The sequence below is a fragment of the Hippocampus zosterae genome, chromosome 16 (assembly GCF_025434085.1).
Source record: "Hippocampus zosterae strain Florida chromosome 16, ASM2543408v3, whole genome shotgun sequence".
Lineage (NCBI taxonomy): Eukaryota > Metazoa > Chordata > Actinopteri > Syngnathiformes > Syngnathidae > Hippocampus > Hippocampus zosterae.
Genome location: NC_067466.1, coordinates 6208805 through 6229468, shown reverse-complemented (window position 1 = coordinate 6229468; position 20664 = coordinate 6208805). Strand labels below are relative to the sequence as shown.

The 20664-nt window shown below is 45.8% G+C and overlaps 1 protein-coding gene across 8 annotated transcripts in view; it reads right to left on the bottom strand.

The window, feature by feature from the left end:
- Positions 1–20664, bottom strand: part of LOC127587825 (uncharacterized) — a 257761-nt gene that overhangs the window by 89025 nt on the left and 148072 nt on the right. Inside the window, exon 2 of one of the 8 annotated variants that reach the window (XM_052046302.1) lies at positions 5589–5753. The exons of the other annotated variants lie outside the window; for them this stretch is intronic. The gene's annotated coding sequence lies outside the window, so the exon portion shown is untranslated. Of the gene's footprint in view, positions 1–5588; positions 5754–20664 lie in introns of those variants that run through there. 8 annotated transcript variants of the gene reach the window in all.

The following is a 20664-nucleotide window of genomic DNA, read 5'->3' as shown; positions in this document are numbered from 1 at the left end:
ATTATAAGTTTGAATTATTTTTTTCTTGAGTAAAATGGTTAGAGAAAATAGCTGCTCGTGGTTTTGAAGCTGCATATACTTTTATGTACATCTGTGTCTATATGCCTGTACTGTATACAGTATATAAAAAACACGTAGTGATTCGTTTGCTTGAATTCCTTAATCCTTTTATTTCCATACTTTAGGTAGACGAGGAAGACCAGCACTTGACATTACAAGTGATCAAATTGAACTGCTCCCCACTCAGGGCTTTACAGTGAGAGCCATCACTGATATGTTGTGTTGTTCCTCTTCATACCTGCATAAAAAAATGAAGTTTTTTCAGATTTCAGCCAGAAATAGATTTACTCCCATTCATGATGTTGACCTGGAAGAGCATGTCAGAAGATTGCACAGCCAATTTCCCAGATCAGGCTCGGAAGCAAGTGTTCTGCTACATACTCTTGTCCCTTCATGTATATATCATTATATTCATTGTGAAAGTGTACTTTCTTTATTGTGTTGTTTTATGAACCTGTTGCAGATGATGAGGGCATACCTGCGTGCTGATGGTATTGTAGTACAAAGAAAAAGAGTTCGAGAAATCCTCAACCGTATTGAGCCAGCTGCTGCAGCCCAGAGATGGAGACAGACTGTGGCTAGAAGAACATACTATGTGCCATTCCCCAATAGTTTATGGCACATAGATGGGCATATGCGTCTCATTCGGTAATAAGGGATCATCTTATATTTGTACTCGTGGGAGCATTAGAAAGCCATATTGTATGGACAGCACAGATTAAATTGAATTTTATCATTTGTATATCCAAGTTACACAAACTCCAAATTGCCTCCATGTAGTCTTAAGTGCACAGCAATACCTTCTCTACCGAGATGATATTTCAAACAAGATATGAAACTTGATTGTTTTCTTGTATTTAATCATTATTCTTTTCATGTTTGTTTTACAGGTGGGTGTTTGTGACACATGCCGGCATTGATGGGAATTCCAGGCTAATAACGTACCTTCAACTGGAGCACAGACAACACAGCTTTGACAGTGTTGAAATATTTTGTCCAAGCCACCTGCCTGTATGGGTTACCCTCCAGAGTAAGATCCGACCATGGTGGTGAAAACACTGGTTGCTCTTTTAATGAACCTACTGCAGGGACAAGACGCCAAAATTATTTCTAGCTCCAGCCAACACCCCCTCACAATTTACTCACACCTCCCATGGCCTGATTATCCACCAACAGGGGCCCTTTTTGGATTATCATTTTGGCATAGGAACTTTCCTTTCCTATCCTAACCGAGTGAGATGAGCCGGTAGCACCTGGAGCAAAGATCGTCTAAATTTTAATAATGCTTAGGAAAGGTTCTGACCATCCTTTACGAAAGGAAAGGAGATATATTATGCAGCAGGAATATTTAAAGGGGAAGTCTTTTTTTATGTTGTTGTTGTTGTTGTTGTCGACCCCACCCGTGCCCCGACATTGGGGGACCGGGCCCTCACTCCGTCTCCCGGATCCCCAGACCCCCCTCCGCCGCCCAGCGGGCGAGCAGGGCCGCCACTCCGCTTGGGTTTCGCCAGAGGTCCTCCGGAGTCAGTGTGGTGGGTATGTTTGTGCAGGTGAACAGGTGTTGTGTGTCGTGCACTTGCGTGCCGCATAGCGCACACAGTGGTGTTGGGTGTGTGTCCGGTGTAATGTTGTGTAGGTATGAGTGGAGGGCTGGTGATTTGTTGGTTCGGAGTTGTGCTAGGAGTTGTCTGGTTCTGTGTGGTAGGTCTTGCTCTGATGGGTCTATTTCTGGTGCTGGTGCATGTATTACTTTGTTGTGTTGTCTGGTGTCCAAGTGTGTTTGTACAAAGTGGGTGTGTATGTCTTTCATGTTCTGTTTTATGGTGTCGTTGTTGGTGTCCTGTGGTGCTGTGTCTTTGTTGTGTGTGTAGTTGTTGTTGTGGAAGATTGTTTGTTTCTTTTGTCTGGGTGGTGGTGGTTGTTGAGTGAGTGGGTGTAGTGGGTGGTTTGGGTGTTGGGCTTTTTGTCTGATTTGCGATGCGTGTAGTTTTAGATGGGTGTTCAGTGGGAGAGTTTTTGTTTCCTCATGCAAGTGTTGTATGTTTGTGTCTTGTGTGCATCCTGTTGCTATTCTGAGTGCGGTGTTCTGTGTGGTCTGGAGTTTTGTCTTGTTTGTGTCCGATAGTGTTGGTGACCATATAGTGTTTGCGTATTTGAGGCGTGTGAGTGTGGTTGCTTTGTATGTGGTGAGTATAGTTTCTTTGGATTTTCCCCAGTGAGTGGTTGATAAGGCTTTAAGTATTTTGTTTGATTGCTTGGGGCGGGTTAGAGTGTGTTGTGTGTGTTTTGAGAAGGTGAGTTTGGGGTCCCATGTTAATCCCAGTATTTTGGGTTCGCGGACTGTGGGTAGGGTGGTGTTATCTATTTGTAAAGTGAGCCTGTTGCTGTATTCTGCCGGATCCGGTGTGAACAGAGTGGTGGTGGTTTTGTCTGCGTTGAGTGTGAGTTGGTTCTGTTTTGTCCAGTTGTATATGTCGTGGAGATATTTTTGTACTTGTTGTTGTGCCTGTTGTGGTTTGACATGTGTGGATAGAATGGTGATGTCGTCTGCATATGTAACTGTGTGTACATTTGGAGGTGGTTGTGGTAAGTCTGCCATGTATATGTTGAATAGTGTTGGTGAAAGTACTCCCCCCTGTGGTACCCCCGTTTTCGTGTTTCTGTGTTCTGATGTTTCCCCCCGGTATTGAGTGTATTGTCTGCGTCCCCTTATGTAGTTGAAGATGTATTTGATGATGATGTTTGGGGTGTTAGTGTTGTTGAGTTTGTTTGTGAGTGTGTGTAGGTTTACCGTGTCAAAGGCTTTGGACATGTCTAGGGCTATGGCAACTGTTCGTTGTGGTGGTTTTTGTTGATTGAAACCTGTGGCTATGATGTTGTGTATGTGGTGTAGTGCTGTGGTTGTGGAGTGTTGTTTTCGGAAGCCGTGTTGGTGAGAGGGTAGTTGAGTGTTGTTGGTAATGAAGGGTAGTATTACCTTTTCCATTGTTTTGGCTATTGGGCTGAGTAGTGCTATTGGTCTGTAAGATGGGCCGAGTGCGTGGTTTTTGTTGGGTTTTGGTATTGGGATTATTTTTGCAGTCTTCCATATTGCGGGGATGGTGTTGGTGTTGAGTGATGTGTTGTAAGTGTGTGTGAGTAGTGTTATTGCTTTGGGGCCTAGGTGTTTCAGATGTCTGATGTTTATGTTGTCTGGGCCTGTGGAGTTGTTGCTTTTGGAGCGTTGTAGTGCTTGTTTGACTTGTTGTTCTGTGATGGTTATGGGCGTGGTGTTGAGTTTTCGTATTTTGCGTTGTAGTTGTCTGTATGTTCTGTTGGTTTTGTGTTGTATTATGTTGGTGAATTGTTTGTTGAATGCTCGTGCTTTCTGTTTGTTGGATATTGCCGTGTGTTGTCCGAACTGTATTGTGGTGTTTTCTGGTGCTTTTTGTTCTTTGTTTGATAGTCTTGTTACTGTGTTCCAGAGTATGTGTTGTTTGTGTCTGTGGTTCCATGCATCCGTTAAGTGTTCTTTCCATAGCTCTTGTTTGTGTTTTTGGATTTGTGTGTCTATTTCTTTGTTTAGGTCTGTGATGCGTGGGTCTTGGTGGTTTTGTTGTCTGATGTCGTTTCTTTGGCTGATGAGTGTTCTGATGTGTTGTGGTAGGAGAAGTGATTTGCTTTTTATTTTTCCGTGGGGTATGTGGTGTTTGTCTGCTGTAAGTATGAGGTTTGTGAGCATGGTGTTGGCTGTGTGGATGTTGTCAGGTATGGTTATGTTCTCCAGTGCTGATTCTATTTCAGAGGTATATCCTTCCCAGTCTGCTTTCCTGTAATTTGTGTAAGTTTGAAGGTGTTGTTGTAGGCGGAAAGGAGCACGCGTGTTGTGTGTGATTTTGATAGGAAGGTGGTCTGAACTGAGTGCGTGTATTGTGGTCCATGTTGTTCTGTTTGTGATGCTGTTGCTGGCTGTTGTGATGTCCGGTGATGTTGGTTGTTGGTTGATGTTTGTAGGTTTTCTGGTAGGTGTGTTTGCGTTTAGAGTGATTTGTTGGGAGTTCTGTAGTATGTCTGCAATGAGGGTGCCTCTGTGGTCGTCGTAGGGAGAGTGCCATTGTGTTGAGTGAGCGTTGATGTCTGCGGTTAGAATGGTGTTGTTCAGCGAGTTTATGTATTGGAAGGTGTTGGTGATGTCTGTGTCTTCTGTGGCGTGGTCTGGTCGGGTGGTATCTCTGGGGGGTATATACATGTTGCATATGTGTAGTCTTTTGTGGTTGGTTATGTGAATCTTTACGGTTTGAATTTCTGTAGTGTTGGTGTTAATGTTGTTGGGGATGTTCATGGGAGTGAATGTGACTGATTTGTGAATGTATGTGAGCAGTCCTCCTCCTCCCTTGTGTTCTCTGTCTTTCCTAATGCTGGTGTAGTTGGTGAGACGAGGTGTGTTGTGTTGTTTTTCTAGTTTGGTTTCTTGTATGGTGATGATGTCTGCGTGCTGTTGTGAGGCGAGTTCTTCTAGTTCTGTTTTCTTGTTTTGGATGCCGTTGATGTTTATTTGTAGTATGGTCAGTGTGTGTTTGTTGTTTTTGTTGGTGGGTGTTGTTCTTTGTGGGTTGTTCGGGGGTTGTGGTGTTGGGGTGTTTGTTGTTTGCGTGTGTGTTCTGCATGTCCACGTGTTTGTGTATTGGGGGGTGGTGATGCCGGAGCAATGTCTGTGTATCCAGTGTGGGTGTGTTGAGTTGCATCTGAGTGAGGTTTGTCTGCGTGTGATGATTCTATTGCAGCTATTGCAGGTCCAGGTTTGGGGGGGTGGTCTTGTGTTTGTTGTATCTCTGTTGGAGTTGTCTGTCCGTGTTGCGTTTGAGGGTAGTGTTGGTGAGGCGAGTGTGTTGTTTTGGTCTGTTTGTGCTCTGCTGCCTGTTGGTGTCCTACGAGGTGTTGTTGTTCGTGGTGGTGTTTTGGGATGTAGTCTGCATTTCCATGTTATGTTGTATTGTCTAGTGTTTATGTTTGTGCAATGTTTGTGTACCCAGTGTGGTGTGTGGTGGTTGCATCTGTAGGATGTCTGTCTTCTTGTAATCTGTTGTGTGCAAATGTCGCATGTCCAGGTAGTTTGTTGTGTGTGTGTTTGTTGCGTGCGTGAGAGTGTCTGTGTGGGCCCCGGATTTGTCTCTATGTCCCCCGCCTGGAGCAAAAGGTCCGCCCGCCACCCTGCCAGGTTCAGGGGGCGGTTAGCCGAAAAAAAAAAAAAACGGCCGTAAGGGCACCCCGTTCGGGGTGCAGGGATTGGTTCCTTGATTTGTCCCCCCGTTCGGGGGCAACCCTCCAACTGCGAGTAAGCCAAGGAGTTTGGAGGTACAGCAGGTTGACAGCAGTGTGATCGAGCAGATTAGATAGAGTAGAATTTGAATGGGGCTTCACTGATTTATTTCATACAATTAATATCTAAAACACAGTTGAAAAATATTTGATTGTTAAAATATTTAAATACAAGAACTACAGTATATCAAGAAATTAACAAAACATAGTTTTTTTAGTTAGGAGAAAAGTCTAAAAACATATCACAAATGACAAACGTTGTGCCTCTCCTCCTCCTGTTCTTCAATGAAGCTGATCACCCTCCAGCTCCCGTTAGAAACATCGTGCTGCTGAAGGTGTGCCGGCAGAATGGTTGTGATACAGGAGGTGCTGTGGACTCTCCCAGAAACGAGGACCTAGTTTAGTTGTAGATCCAGTAAAACATAGTGCAAATGTGACATTATTTATAATGCACAGTTACAGTCTTGTGAATATTAAAAAATGTACTTCATGTAATGCAGGAAGCGAATATTTCAAACGAACTAAGGCAGCAAACAGTAAGAGCAAAATCGTGTTCCAAACATTAACTCTTTTTTTAAATGTCAATTAGCTTGTGAGTAATAAGACAAAATGTGACTGTCAGACAGAGAACTGTCAGAGCAAACGGCAGATTTTAGAAAGTCCTGCCGAAATAAATCTGCACCCGACTGCGACTGTCAGCGTTGAACTGCCGCCATTGCTGTCAAAGTCAGACACATCTCCAAAATTGTTGGAGCAAATTTTTAAGCAGGCTTCATCTTGATAAATTGACCACGTATTTGACATTTACACCATAACGTTACCGCCTAAAATAATCGTAAAACAAAATTTTGTGTAACAACAAGAGTAATATGTACCCCAAAAGCTTTCAAAGCGTCTGAAAGTTTTCTCCTCCGTTTTTGTTGGGGCTTGGCTCGAAATGCATCATGATTGGCCGCCCGAAGTCCACGTGTCTGTCGGACGTGCTCTCATTGGTCTACAATACCATCACGGATGAATAAATACTCAAAGGGCTTGCCAGGCAAGCCCTTTGAACCCTTTAAATACTCAATGGGCTTGCATGGCAAGCCCTTTGAGTATTTATTCCATATTGCCCACTAGTTCACTAGTAAGGTCATTTTGACGCTTACTAGTGAACATGTAAGGCCATAAATGTGCCCACTAGTTCACTAGTAAGATCATTTTGAGGCTTACTAGTTGACATGTAAGCCACAAAACGCCCGCTAGTTCACTAGTAAGATAATTTTGAGGCTTCTAGTGAACATGTAAGCCACAGAACGCCCACTAGTTCACTAGTAAGATCATTTTGACGCTTACTAGTGAACATGTAAGCCACAAAACGCTCACTAGTTCACTAGTAAGGTCATTTTGACGCTTACTAGTGAACATGTAAGCCACAAAACGCTCACTGGTTCACTAGTAAGGTAATTTTGACGCTTACTAGTGAACATGTAAGCCACAAAACGCCCACTAGTTCCCTAGTAAGATCATTTTGACACTTATTTATGAACATGTCAGCCACAAAACGCTCACTCGTTCACTAGTAAGATCATTTTGACGCTTACTAGTGAACATGTAAGCCACAAAACGCCCACTAGTTCACTAGTAAGGTCATTTTGACGCTTACTAGTGAACATGTAAGCCACAAAACGCCCACTAGTTCACTAGTAAGATCATTTTGACGCTTAGTAGTGAACATGTAAGGCCATAAATGTGCCCACTAGTTCACTAGTAAGTTCATTTTGAGGCTTACTAGTTGACAGGTAAGCCACACATCGCCTACTAGTTCACTAGTAAGATCATTTTGAGGCTTACTAGTGAACATGTAAGCCACAAAACGCCCAATAGTTCACTAGTAAGATCATTTTGACGCTTACTAGTGAACATGTAAGCCACAAAACGCTCACTAGTTTACTAGTAAGGTCATTTTGACGCTTACTAGTGAACATGTAAGCCACAAAACGCTCACTAGTTCACTAGTAAGGTAATTTTGACGCTTACTAGTGAACATGTAAGCCGCAAAACGCCCACTAGTTCACTAATAAGATTATTTTGACGCTTACTACTGAACATTTAAGGCCATAAATGTGCCCACTAGTTCACTGGTAAGATGATTTTGACGCTTACTAGTGAACATGTAAGGCCATAAATGTGCCCACTTGTAGTGCTAGTGACATTACACTGTACTTGCATTAAATGCAAATAAGGATGATTACGAAAACATGTAACGGTATCCTATTGGCTGTACGTTTCAAAATAGTGTCATCCCACCAGTCAGGGCTCATGATTTTGGAAATTCTGTGCCCACTTAGTTTTTTAAAACAACAATGGCGGACAGTGTCCTGAGACGTATTCGGCGAAGGTGCAGGGCAATAGAGAGTGCCTGTCATCAAGGGTCTGCCGGTGAAAGTGAAGCACGCGCGATAAACATTTCAATTGCTAATTTAAGAAGAGTTAGTGACCAGTTTAGCGCTGATACTATTCAAAGTTTGATTCAAAGTCCAATAGATCTCCGATCTATCATCATTGCGGGACCCACTCCTAATGGTGGACGTGTTTGTTCCCATGTGGCACATCGTTTGCACACAGGTAAAATGGCTACCATTTTTTGTCATTGGTTTTTCGTATGTATTTTTATTCAAACTACACACGGGTTTTACTGACGACTTGCTGTGACTTACCTTCTATCACCCTGTCAAACGTCGTTTTATACCAGTGGTTTTCCTGCAAATCAGTAGACTATTAAGTAACGCGATGGCTGTACACTTTTAAGCAATAACTAGTGATCTTTTAGTTATTCAATTATAAGTTTGAATTATTTTTTTCTTGAGTAAAATGGTTAGAGAAAATAGCTGCTCGTGGTTTTGAAGCTGCATATACTTTTATGTACATCTGTGTCTATATGCCTGTACTGTATACAGTATATAAAAAACACGTAGTGATTCGTTTGCTTGAATTCCTTAATCCTTTTATTTCCATACTTTAGGTAGACGAGGAAGACCAGCACTTGACATTACAAGTGATCAAATTGAACTGCTCCCCACTCAGGGCTTTACAGTGAGAGCCATCACTGAGATGTTGTGTTGTTCCTCTTCATACCTGCATAAAAAAATGAAGTTTTTTTCAGATTTCAGCCAGAAATAGATTTACTCCCATTCATGATGTTGACCTGGAAGAGCATGTCAGAAGATTGCACAGCCAATTTCCCAGATCAGGCTCGGAAGCAAGTGTTCTGCTACATACTCTTGTCCCTTCATGTATATATCATTATATTCATTGTGAAAGTGTACTTTCTTTATTGTGTTGTTTTATGAACCTGTTGCAGATGATGAGGGCATACCTGCGTGCTGATGGTATTGTAGTACAAAGAAAAAGAGTTCGAGAAATCCTCAACCGTATTGAGCCAGCTGCTGGAGCCCAGAGATGGAGCCAGACTGTGGCTAGAAGAACATACTATGTGCCATTCTCCAATAGTTTATGGCACATAGATGGGCATATGCGTCTCATTCGGTAATAAGGGATCATCTTATATTTGTACTCGTGGGAGCATTAGAAAGCCATATTGTATGGACAGCACAGATTAAATTGAATTTTATCATTTGTATATCCAAGTTACACAAACTCCAAATTGCCTCCATGTAGTCTTAAGTGCACAGCAATACCTTCTCTACCGAGATGATATTTCAAACAAGATATGAAACTTGATTGTTTTATTGTATTTAATCATTATTCTTTTCATGTTTGTTTTACAGGTGGGTGTTTGTGACACATGCCGGCATTGATGGGAATTCCAGGCTAATAACGTACCTTCAACTGGAGCACAGACAACACAGCTTTGACAGTGTTGAAATATTTTGTCCAAGCCACCTGCCTGTATGGGTTACCCTCCAGAGTAAGATCCGACCATGGTGGTGAAAACACTGGTTGCTCTTTTAATGAACCTACTGCAGGGACAAGACACCAAAATTATTTCTAGCTCCAGCCAACACCCCCTCACAATTTACTCACACCTCCCATGGCCTGATTATCCACCAACAGGGGCCCTTTTTGGATTATCATTTTGGCATAGGAACTTTCCTTTCCTATCCTAACCGAGTGAGATGAGCCGGTAGCACCTGGAGCAAAGATCGTCTAAATTTTAATAATGCTTAGGAAAGGTTCTGACCATCCTTTACGAAAGGAAAGGAGATATATTATGCAGCAGGAATATTTAAAGGGGAAGTCTTTTTTTATGTTGTTGTTGTTGTTGTTGTCGACCCCACCCGTGCCCCGACATTGGGGGACCGGGCCCTCACTCCGTCTCCCGGATCCCCAGACCCCCCTCCGCCGCCCAGCGGGCGAGCAGGGCCGCCACTCCGCTTGGGTTTCGCCAGTGGTCCTCCGGAGTCAGTGTGGTGGGTATGTTTGTGCAGGTGAACAGGTGTTGTGTGTCGTGCACTTGCGTGCCGCATAGCGCACAGAGTGGTGTTGGGTGTGTGTCCGGTGTAATGTTGTGTAGGTAGGAGTGGAGGGCTGGTGATTTGTTGGTTCGGAGTTGTGCTAGGAGTTGTCTGGTTCTGTGTGGTAGGTCTTGCTCTGATGGGTCTATTTCTGGTGCTGGTGCATGTATTACTTTGTTGTGTTGTCTGGAGTCCAAGTGTGTTTGTACAAAGTGGGTGTGTATGTCTTTCATGTTCTGTTTTATTGTGTCGTTGTTGGTGTCCTGTGGTGCTGTGTCTTTGTTGTGTGTGTAGTTGTTGTTGTGGAAGATTGTTTGTTTCTTTTGTCTGGGTGGTGGTGGTTGTTGAGTGAGTGGGTGTAGTGGGTGGTTTGGGTGTTGGGCTTTTTGTCTGATTTGCGATGCGTGTAGTTTTAGATGGGTGTTCAGTGGGAGAGTTTTTGTTTCCTCATGCAAGTGTTGTATGTTTGTGTCTTGTGTGCATCCTGTTGCTATTCTGAGTGCGGTGTTCTGTGTGGTCTGGAGTTTTGTCTTGTTTGTGTCCGATAGTGTTGGTGACCATATAGTGTTTGCGTATTTGAGGCGTGTGAGTGTAGTTGCTTTGTATGTGGTGAGTATAGTTTCTTTGGATTTTCCCCAGTGAGTGGTTGATAAGGCTTTAAGTATTTTGTTTGATTGCTTGGGGCGGGTTAGAGTGTGTTGTGTGTGTTTTGAGAAGGTGAGTTTGGGGTCCCATGTTAATCCCAGTATTTTGGGTTCGCGGACTGTGGGTAGGGTGGTGTTATCTATTTGTAAAGTGAGCCTGTTGCTGTATTCTGCCGGATCCGGTGTGAACAGAGTGGTGGTGGTTTTGTCTGCGTTGAGTGTGAGTTGGTTCTGTTTTGTCCAGTTGTATATGTCGTGGAGATATTTTTGTACTTGTTGTTGTGCCTGTTGTGGTTTGACATGTGTGGATAGAATGGTGATGTCGTCTGCATATGTAACTGTGTGTACATTTGGAGGTGGTTGTGGTAAGTCTGCCATGTATATGTTGAATAGTGTTGGTGAAAGTACTCCCCCCTGTGGTACCCCCGTTTTCGTGTTTCTGTGTTCTGATGTTTCCCCCCGGTATTGAGTGTATTGTCTGCGTCCCCTTATGTAGTTGAAGATGTATTTGATGATGATGTTTGGGGTGTTAGTGTTGTTGAGTTTGTTTGTGAGTGTGTGTAGGTTTACCGTGTCAAAGGCTTTGGACATGTCTAGGGCTATGGCAACTGTTCGTTGTGGTGGTTTTTGTTGATTGAAACCTGTGGCTATGATGTTGTGTATGTGGTGTAGTGCTGTGGTTGTGGAGTGTTGTTTTCGGAAGCCGTGTTGGTGAGAGGGTAGTTGAGTGTTGTTGGTAATGAAGGGTAGTATTACCTTTTCCATTGTTTTGGCTATTGGGCTGAGTAGTGCTATTGGTCTGTAAGATGGGCCGAGTGCGTGGTTTTTGTTGGGTTTTGGTATTGGGATTATTTTTGCAGTCTTCCATATTGCGGGGATGGTGTTGGTGTTGAGTGATGTGTTGTAAGTGTGTGTGAGTAGTGTTATTGCTTTGGGGCCTAGGTGTTTCAGATGTCTGATGTTTATGTTGTCTGGGCCTGTGGAGTTGTTGCTTTTGGAGCGTTGTAGTGCTTGTTTGACTTGTTGTTCTGTGATGGTTATGGGCGTGGTGTTGAGTTTTCGTATTTTGCGTTGTAGTTGTCTGTATGTTCTGTTGGTTTTGTGTTGTATTATGTTGGTGAATTGTTTGTTGAATGCTCGTGCTTTCTGTTTGTTGGATATTGCCGTGTGTTGTCCGAACTGTATTGTGGTGTTTTCTGGTGCTTTTTGTTCTTTGTTTGATAGTCTTGTTACTGTGTTCCAGAGTATGTGTTGTTTGTGTCTGTGGTTCCATGCATCCGTTAAGTGTTCTTTCCATAGCTCTTGTTTGTGTTTTTGGATTTGTGTGTCTATTTCTTTGTTTAGGTCTGTGATGCGTGGGTCTTGGTGGTTTTGTTGTCTGATGTCGTTTCTTTGGCTGATGAGTGTTCTGATGTGTTGTGGTAGGAGAAGTGATTTGCTTTTTATTTTTCCGTGGGGTATGTGGTGTTTGTCAGCTGTAAGTATGAGGTTTGTGAGCATGGTGTTGGCTGTGTGGATGTTGTCAGGTATGGTTATGTTCTCCAGTGCTGATTCTATTTCAGAGGTGTATCCTTCCCAGTCTGCTTTCCTGTAATTTGTGTAAGTTTGAAGGTGTTGTTGTAGGCGGAAAGGAGCACGCGTGTTGTGTGTGATTTTGATAGGAAGGTGGTCTGAACTGAGTGCGTGTATTGTGGTCCATGTTGTTCTGTTTGTGATGCTGTTGCTGGCTGTTGTGATGTCCGGTGATGTTGGTTGTTGGTTGATGTTTGTAGGTTTTCTGGTGGGTGTGTTTGCGTTTAGAGTGATTTGTTGGGAGTTTTGTAGTATGTCTGCAATGTGGGTGCCTCTGTGGTCGTCGTAGGGAGAGTGCCATTGTGTTGAGTGAGCGTTGATGTCTGCGGTTAGAATGGTGTTGTTCAGCGAGTTTATGTATTGGAAGGTGTTGGTGATGTCTGTGTCTTCTGTGGCGTGGTCTGGTCGGGTGGTATCTCTGGGGGGTATATACATGTTGCATATGTGTCGTCTTTTGTGGTTGGTTATGTGAATCTTTACGGTTTGAATTTCTGTAGTGTTGGTGTTAATGTTGTTGGGGATGTTCATGGGAGTGAATGTGTATCTACTGTATATCTATAAAAAAAATCCTCGTCTCACCCCTCAGGTGGTGTCCATCCCTCATTCAGCTGGGGTCCTCTACCAGAGGCCAGGAAGCTTGAGGGTTCTGCGCAGTATCCTTGCCGTTCCCAGCACTGCACATTTCTGGACTGAGATGTCCGATGTTGTTCCCGGGATCTGTTGCAACCACTCATCATCTAGTTTGGGGGTCACTGCCCCGAGTGCTCCGACCACCACAGGCACGACTGTCCCCTTTACCTTCCAGGCTCTCTCCAGCTCCTCTCTGAGCCCTTGGGATTTCTCGAGTTTCTCGTGTTCCTTCTTTCTGATGTTTCCAGCACTTGGGACCGCTACATCCACTACAACGGCTTTCCTCTGCCCTTTATCTATCATCAGGATATCTGGTTGGTTCGCCATTACCATCTTGTCAGTCTGGATCTGGAAGTCCCATAGGATCTTCGCTCTGTCATTCTCCACCACCTTCGGAGGTGTTTCCCATTTTGACCTTGGGGTTTCCAGTCCGTACTCCGCACAGATGTTTCGGTAGACTATGCCAGCCACCTGGTTATGGCGTTCCATATAGGCTTTCCCTGCCAGCACCTTACACCCTGCAGTTATGTGTTAGATCGTCTCAGGTGCCTCTTTGCACAACCTACACCTTGGGTCTTGTCTGGTGTGGTATATCTGGGCCTCAATGGCTCTAGTGCTCAGGGCCTGCTCCTGAGCAGCCAGGATGAGTGCCTCTGTACTGTCCTTCAGGCCAGCCCTCTCTAGCCACTGATGGGAATTCTTGAGATCGGCCACTTCAGTTATGGTCCGGTGGTACATCCCGTGTAGGGGCTTGTCCTCCGATGATGGTCCCTCTTCCAGCGCCTCATCCTCTGTTGCCCATTGTCTGAGACATTCTCTGAGTACGTCATCCGTTGGAGCCTTCTCCTTGATGTATTCATGGAGCTTGGATGTTTCATCCTGGACAGTGGCTCTCACACTCACTAGTCCCCAGCCGCTTTCCTTGTTGCCAGTTCAAGGTTGCCATTGGCTTGTGGTACACCGAGGTACTTGTAGCTGTCCTCAATGTCTGCTATTGTTCCTTCGGGGAGTGAGACCCCTTCAGTCCGGACTACCGTTCCTCTCTTAGTCACCATCCGACTATCACATCCCGATGTCGCTGCTGTAGATCCTGGTTGTGTGGATCAGGGAGTCTATGTCCCTTTCACTCTTAGCATACAGCTTTATGTCATCCATGTAGAGGAGGTGACTGATCGTAGCTTCATTTCTGAGGCTGTATCCATAGCCTGTCTTGGTGATTACTTGGCTTAGGGAGTTCAGTCCTATGCAGAACAGCAATGGGGAGAGTGCATCACCTTGGTATATGCCACATTTGATGGACACTTGGGTAAGTGGCTTGCCATTGGCTTCAAGTGTGGTTTTCCACATCCTCATCAAGTTCGCAACGAAGGCTCTTAGGGTCCTGTTCACCTTATACACATCCAAGCATTCAGTGATCCATGTATGTGGCATCGAGTCATAGGCTTTCTTTTAATCAATCCAGGCTGTGCACAGGTTGGTACATCGGGACCTGCAGTCTTGTGCGACTGTTCTGTCAACCAGGAGCTGATGTTTGGCTCCCCTGGTATCTCTACCAATGCCCTTCCGTGCTTCGCTCATGTATTGATCCATGTGTGCACTTATCTTAGCCGCAACATGAGCTTCCAAAATTGTGGAGGGACAGGTTATTGGCCGATAGTTGGATGCGACTGCACCCTTTGAGGGATCTTTCATGATAAGGATCGTTCGCCCTTCGGTTAGCCATCCTGGGTGAGTCCCATCCCTAGGCAGCTGGTTCATTTGTGCTGCTGGGCGCTCATGGAGTGCTGTGAGTCTCTTTAGCCAGTAAGTGTGGACCATGTCCGGGCCTGGTGCTGTCCAGTTCTTAATATTTGAGACTATTTCCTTTATGTCTGCCACTGTTATGGTAATTGGGTTCTGTTCAGGAAGGTGTCTGTGCTCCTCTCTTTGGGTGACCAGCCATTGTGCACTGCTGTTATGTGCAACCTCCTTCTCCCATCTGCCTCCCCAGTACCTTTCAGTTTCCAGTCTTGGTGGATCAGCTCTGTTGTTAGGACCCTGCCACTGAGCGTACACTTTCGCAGGTTGTGTTGCAAACAGCCTGTTTATTCGTCTGGCCTCATTCTCTTTCGTGTACCGCTTTAGGCGGCTGGACAAGGCTTGGAGCCTTTGTTTCGAGTGCTTCATATATGGTCATCTGGATGTACCTCTCAGGATCGGCCTTTTCATCACACCTCTCTGGACCTCAGTCAATTGACTCACATCTTTCCGAGCCGCCTTGATCTTAGCCTCCAACCGTCTTTTCCATGGTCGGTAATGTATCTCATGGCTTCCATGGTTGCTCTTATAGCCAAGCATCTCAAGGATCACTGATGCTGAAGCGTATATCAGTTCATTTCCGTGATCGTTACGGTAAGGATCGCCCTCAGTGCTGAATTCACACTTTCCAAGAGACTTTCAGGTGGTACTTCACATAGCCGTTGTAATCGGATTCTAGGTTTCCCAGCTTTCATTCTTGCCATGATCTTAGCTTTCAGGTCAGTTGCTGCCTCGCTCAGCATTTCATTCATTGGGGCTGGCCTCCCAATCTCATCATCTGCATTCACTCTGGTATGAACTCCTCCTCTGATCTGGCAGCCTGGGGCCCCTCACCATGGAACCTGCGTTGTACCTCATCAATCTCAAGTTGTGACAGCAGTTGCCGTTTGTGGATGTTGGAACACTGAGTTACGAGTTGTTTCGTGGCCACCCGTGACTGTGGGTTTTGAAGTAACCATTTAGCCCACATTCTCTCCATGTAACCTCTCTGACTAGGCTTGCTTGAGTAGTAGCATTCCAACAGAGCCATGTTATTGCATCTTGCCCATCTCTGCTCCATTTTTCATCAAGGTGCTCTGGTTCAACAGCACCTGACGCAGACCTTGTTTGGCCGGGCGACGTCTGAGCTGGCATGTCATTCATTTTATTGTCTCTCATCATTGTATGAGGTACGCATTAGCGTGAAGGCTCTTGCCCAAGGACCCACACTGGATGGTGTTATGTGCTCATTTTTTGCCCCAAGTGGGGAGCGGAGGGACGGGCGCTGGGGGGGGGGGGGGCCATCGTGGTGGGGCGGGCCCCTACGCAGGATGTGCCACCGGACCGTGGCTGAGGTGGCTGATCTCAAGAAGTCCTATCGGTGGCTGGAGGGGACTGGCCTGGGGGACAGCGCAGGGGCGCTCATCCTGGCTGCTCAGGAGCGGGCCTTGGGCGCCGGAGCCGTCGAGGCCCGGATGTGCCGCGCCGGACAGGACCCGGGGTGTGGGTTGTGCGGGGAGGCGCCTGGGACGATCCGGCACGTGGCTGCGGGGTGTGGGATGCTGGCAGGGGGGGCCTGCGTGGAGCGCCATGGCCAGGTGGCTGGCGTGGTCTGCCGAGGCATCTGTGCGGAGTGTGGACTGGGGGCCCCGGGGTCGGAGTGGGGGGCACCTCCGAGGGTGGCGGAGCGGGGATCCTGTGGGACTTCCGGCTCCAGACTGGCGGGATGGTGGTGGCGAGCCAGCCAGATGTCGTGGTCGTGGATGGGGGGCGGAGGAGGGCCGTTGTGGTGGATGTGGCGGTCCCAGGTGGTGGAGGCATCGGGAGGGGGGAGCATGGGGGGCTCGGGGGGTACCAGGGGCTCGGGGAGGGGCTGGGGAGGGCCTGGGGGGTGGGGGTGGCGGTCGTGCCTGTGGTGGTCGGGGCGCTCGGGGCAGTGACCCCCGGACTGGATGGGTGGTTGCGACAGATCCCGGGACCAGCGTCGGACATCTCGGTCCGGAGGTGTGCGGTGCTGGGAGCGGCGGGGGTACTGCGCGGGGCCCTCGGGCTTCCTGGCCTCTGGTGGAGGACCCGAGCTGAATGAGGGACGGACACCACCCGAGGACACCTCCTATTGGCTCCATGATAAGAGCTCCACCCAGCAAAGAATTAACCCTTTAAAACCTGATTCTGAGCTTTCACAATTATTTACCGCCATTTGCGTAATATCTACAGTATACAGAAGGAATCAAGCAATTTTTACCAATGTATCTGTAGGTGATGTTTATTTATTATGTACACAGAGATAAAGAGTAATGGCACAGCTCTGCAGTATCTTTCCACTTTTATATATGTATGCTATACTAAATAAAATGAATAGGGCACCATATAATGCAACAGTTATGCAACTCCCTAAATAATGATGTGAATTTTCAGTTGTTGCTAAATCAGTTAGGATGTTATAATTTGTGGTGTAGATGCGAATTTAGGAGAGCAGGACAATATATCGCATTGCAATTGGAGCAGCAGCTTGGTTGATGATGTCCCCAAACCGGCTCATCTATTATATTTGTCGTGCAATACAATGAAAATGAGCACAATTGCAAAACATAGGCTTCTTATATTTTAAAATAAAATAATCACATGTTTACCGTTCTGGGGTTTCTACAATCATGAATGGAGGCATTATTTACAGCAGGTTGATGTTGTTGTTGTTGTTGTCGACCCCACCCGTGCCCCGACATTGGGGGACCGGGCCCTCACTCCGTCTCCCGGATCCCCAGACCCCCCTCCGCCGCCCAGCGGGCGAGCAGGGCCGCCACTCCGCTTGGGTTTCGCCAGAGGTCCTCCGGAGTCAGTGTGGTGGGTATGTTTGTGCAGGTGAACAGGTGTTGTGTGTCGTGCACTTGCGTGCCGCATAGCGCACAGAGTGGTGTTGGGTGTGTGTCCGGTGTAATGTTGTGTAGGTAGGAGTGGAGGGCTGGTAATTTGTTGGTTTGGAGTTGTGCTAGGAGTTGTCTGGTTCTGTGTGGTAGGTCTTGCTCTGATGGGTCTATTTCTGGTGCTGGTGCATGTATTACTTTGTTGTGTTGTCTGGTGTCCAAGTGTGTTTGTACAAAGTGGGTGTGTATGTCTTTCATGTTCTGTTTTATGGTGTCGTTGTTGGTGTCCTGTGGTGCTGTGTCTTTGTTGTGTGTGTAGTTGTTGTTGTGGAAGATTGTTTGTTTCTTTTGTCTGGGTGGTGGTGGTTGTTGAGTGAGTGGGTGTAGTGGGTGGGTTGGGTGTTGGGCTTTTTGTCTGATTTGCGATGCGTGTAGTTTTAGATGGGTGTTCAGTGGGAGAGTTTTTGTTTCCTCATGCAAGTGTTGTATGTTTGTGTCTTGTGTGCATCCTGTTGCTATTCTGAGTGCGGTGTTCTGTGTGGTCTGGAGTTTTGTCTTGTTTGTGTCCGATAGTGTTGGTGACCATATAGTGTTTGCGTATTCGAGGCGTGCGAGTGTGGTTGCTTTGTATGTGGTGAGTATAGTTTCTTTGGATTTTCCCCAGTGAGTGGTTGTTAAGGCTTTAAGTATTTTGTTTGATTGCTTGGCGCGGGTTAGAGTGTGTTGTGTGTGTTTTGAGAAGGTGAGTTTGGGGTCCCATGTTAATCCCAGTATTTTGCGTTCGCGGACTGTGGGTAGGGTGGTGTTATCTATTTGTAAAGTGAGTCTGTTGCTGTATTCTGCCGGATCCGGTGTGAACAGAGTGGTGGTGGTTTTGTCTGCGTTGAGTGTGAGTTGGTTCTGTTTTGTCCAGTTGTATATGTCGTGGAGATATTTTTGTACTTGTTGTTGTGCCTGTTGTGGTTTGACATGTGTGGATAGAATGGTGATGTCGTCTGCATATGTAACTGTGTGTACATTTGGAGGTGGTTGTGGTAAGTCTGCCATGTATATGTTGAATAGTGTTGGTGAAAGTACTCCCCCCTGTGTTACCCCCGTTTTCGTGTTTCTGTGTTCTGATGTTTCCCCCCGGTATTGAGTGTATTGTCTGCGTCCCCTTATGTAGTTGAAGATGTATTTGATGATGATGTTTGGGGTGTTAGTGTTGTTGAGTTTGTTTGTGAGTGTGTGTAGGTTTACCGTGTCAAAGGCTTTGGACATGTCTAGGGCTATGGCAACTGTTCGTTGTGGTGGTTTTTGTTGATTGAAACCTGTGGCTATGATGTTGTGTATGTGGTGTAGTGCTGTGGTTGTGGAGTGTTGTTTTCGGAAGCCGTGTTGGTGAGAGGGTAGTTGAGTGTTGTTGGTAATGAAGGGTAGTATTACCTTTTCCATTGTTTTGGCTATTGGGCTGAGTAGTGCTATTGGTCTGTAGGATGGGCCGAGTGCGTGGTTTTTGTTGGGTTTTGGTATTGGGATTATTTTTGCAGTCTTCCATATTGCGGGGATGGTGTTGGTGTTGAGTGATGTGTTGTAAGTGTGTGTGAGTAGTGTTATTGCTTTGGGGCCTAGGTGTTTCAGATGTCTGATGTTTATGTTGTCTGGGCCTGTGGAGTTGTTGCTTTTGGAGCGTTGTAGTGCTTGTTTGACTTGTTGTTCTGTGATGGTTATGGGCGTGGTGTTGAGTTTTCGTATTTTGCGTTGTAGTTGTCTGTACGTTCTGTTGGTTTTGTGTTGTATTATGTTGGTGAATTGTTTGTTGAATGCTCGTGCTTTCTGTTTGTTGGATATTGCCGTGTGTTGTCCGAACTGTATTGTGGTGTTTTCTGGTGCTTTTTGTTCTTTGTTAGATAGTCTTGTTACTGTGTTCCAGAGTATGTATTGTTTGTGTCTGTGGTTCCATGCATCCGTTAAGTGTTCTTTCCATAGCTCTTGTTTGTGTTTTTGGATTTGTTTGTCTATTTCTTTGTTTAGGTCTGTGATGCGTGGGTCTTGGTGGTTTTGTTGTCTGATGTCGTTTCTTTGGCTGATGAGTGTTCTGATGTGTTGTGGTAGGAGAAGTGATTTGCTTTTTATTTTTCCGTGGGGTATGTGGTGTTTGTCTGCTGTAAGTATGAGGTTTGTGAGCATGGTGTTGGCTGTGTGGATGTTGTCAGGTATGGTTAAGTTCTCCAGTGCTGATTCTATTTCAGAGGTGTATCCTTCCCAGTCTGCTTTCCTGTAATTTGTGTAAGTTTGAAGGTGTTGTTGTAGGCGGAAAGGAGCACGCGTGTTGTGTGTGATTTTGATAGGAAGGTGGTCTGAACTGAGTGCGTGTATTGTGGTCCATGTTGTTCTGTTTGTGATGCTGTTGCTGGCTGTTGTGATGTCCGGTGATGTTGGTTGTTGGTTGATGTTTGTAGGTTTTCTGGTAGGTGTGTTTGCGTTTAGAGTGATTTGTTGGGAGTTCTGTAGTATGTCTGCAATGAGGGTGCCTCTGTGGTCGTCGTAGGGAGAGTGCCATTGTGTTGAGTGAGCGTTGATGTCTGCGGTTAGAATGGTGTTGTTCAGCGAGTTTATGTATTGGAAGGTGTTGGTGATGTCTGTGTCTTCTGTGGCGTGGTCTGGTCGGGTGGTATCTCTGGGGGGTATATACATGTTGCATATGTGTAGTCTTTTGTGGTTGGTTATGTGAATCTTTACGGTTTGAATTTCTGTAGTGTTGGTGTTAATGTTGTTGGGGATGTTCATGGGAGTGAATGTGACTGATTTGTGAATGTATGTGAGCAGTCCTCCTCCTCCCTTGTGTTCTCTGTCTTTCCTAATGCTGGTGTAGTTGGTGAGACGAGGTGTGTTGTGTTGTTTTTCTAGTTTGGTTTCTTGTATGGTGATGTCTGCGTGCTGTTGTGAGGCGAGTTCTTCTAGTTCTGTTTTCTTGTTTTGGATGCCGTTGATGTTTATTTGTAGTATGGTCAGTGTGTGTTTGTTGTTTTTGTTGGTGGGTGTTGTTCTTTGTGGGTTGTTCGGGGGTTGTGGTGTTGGGGTGTTTGTTGTTTGCGTGTGTGTTCTGCATGTCCACGTGTTTGTGTATTGGCGGGTGGTGATGCCGGAGCAATGTCTGTGTATCCAGTGTGGGTGTGTTGAGTTGCATCTGAGTGAGGTTTGTCTGCGTGTGATGATTCTATTGCAGCTATTGCAGGTCCAGGTTTGGGGGGGTGGTCTTGTGTTTGTTGTATCTCTGTTGGAGTTGTCTGTCCGTGTTGCCTTTGAGGGTAGTGTTGGTGAGGCGAGTGTGTTGTTTTGGTCTGTTTGTGCTCTGCTGCCTGTTGGTGTCCTACGAGGTGT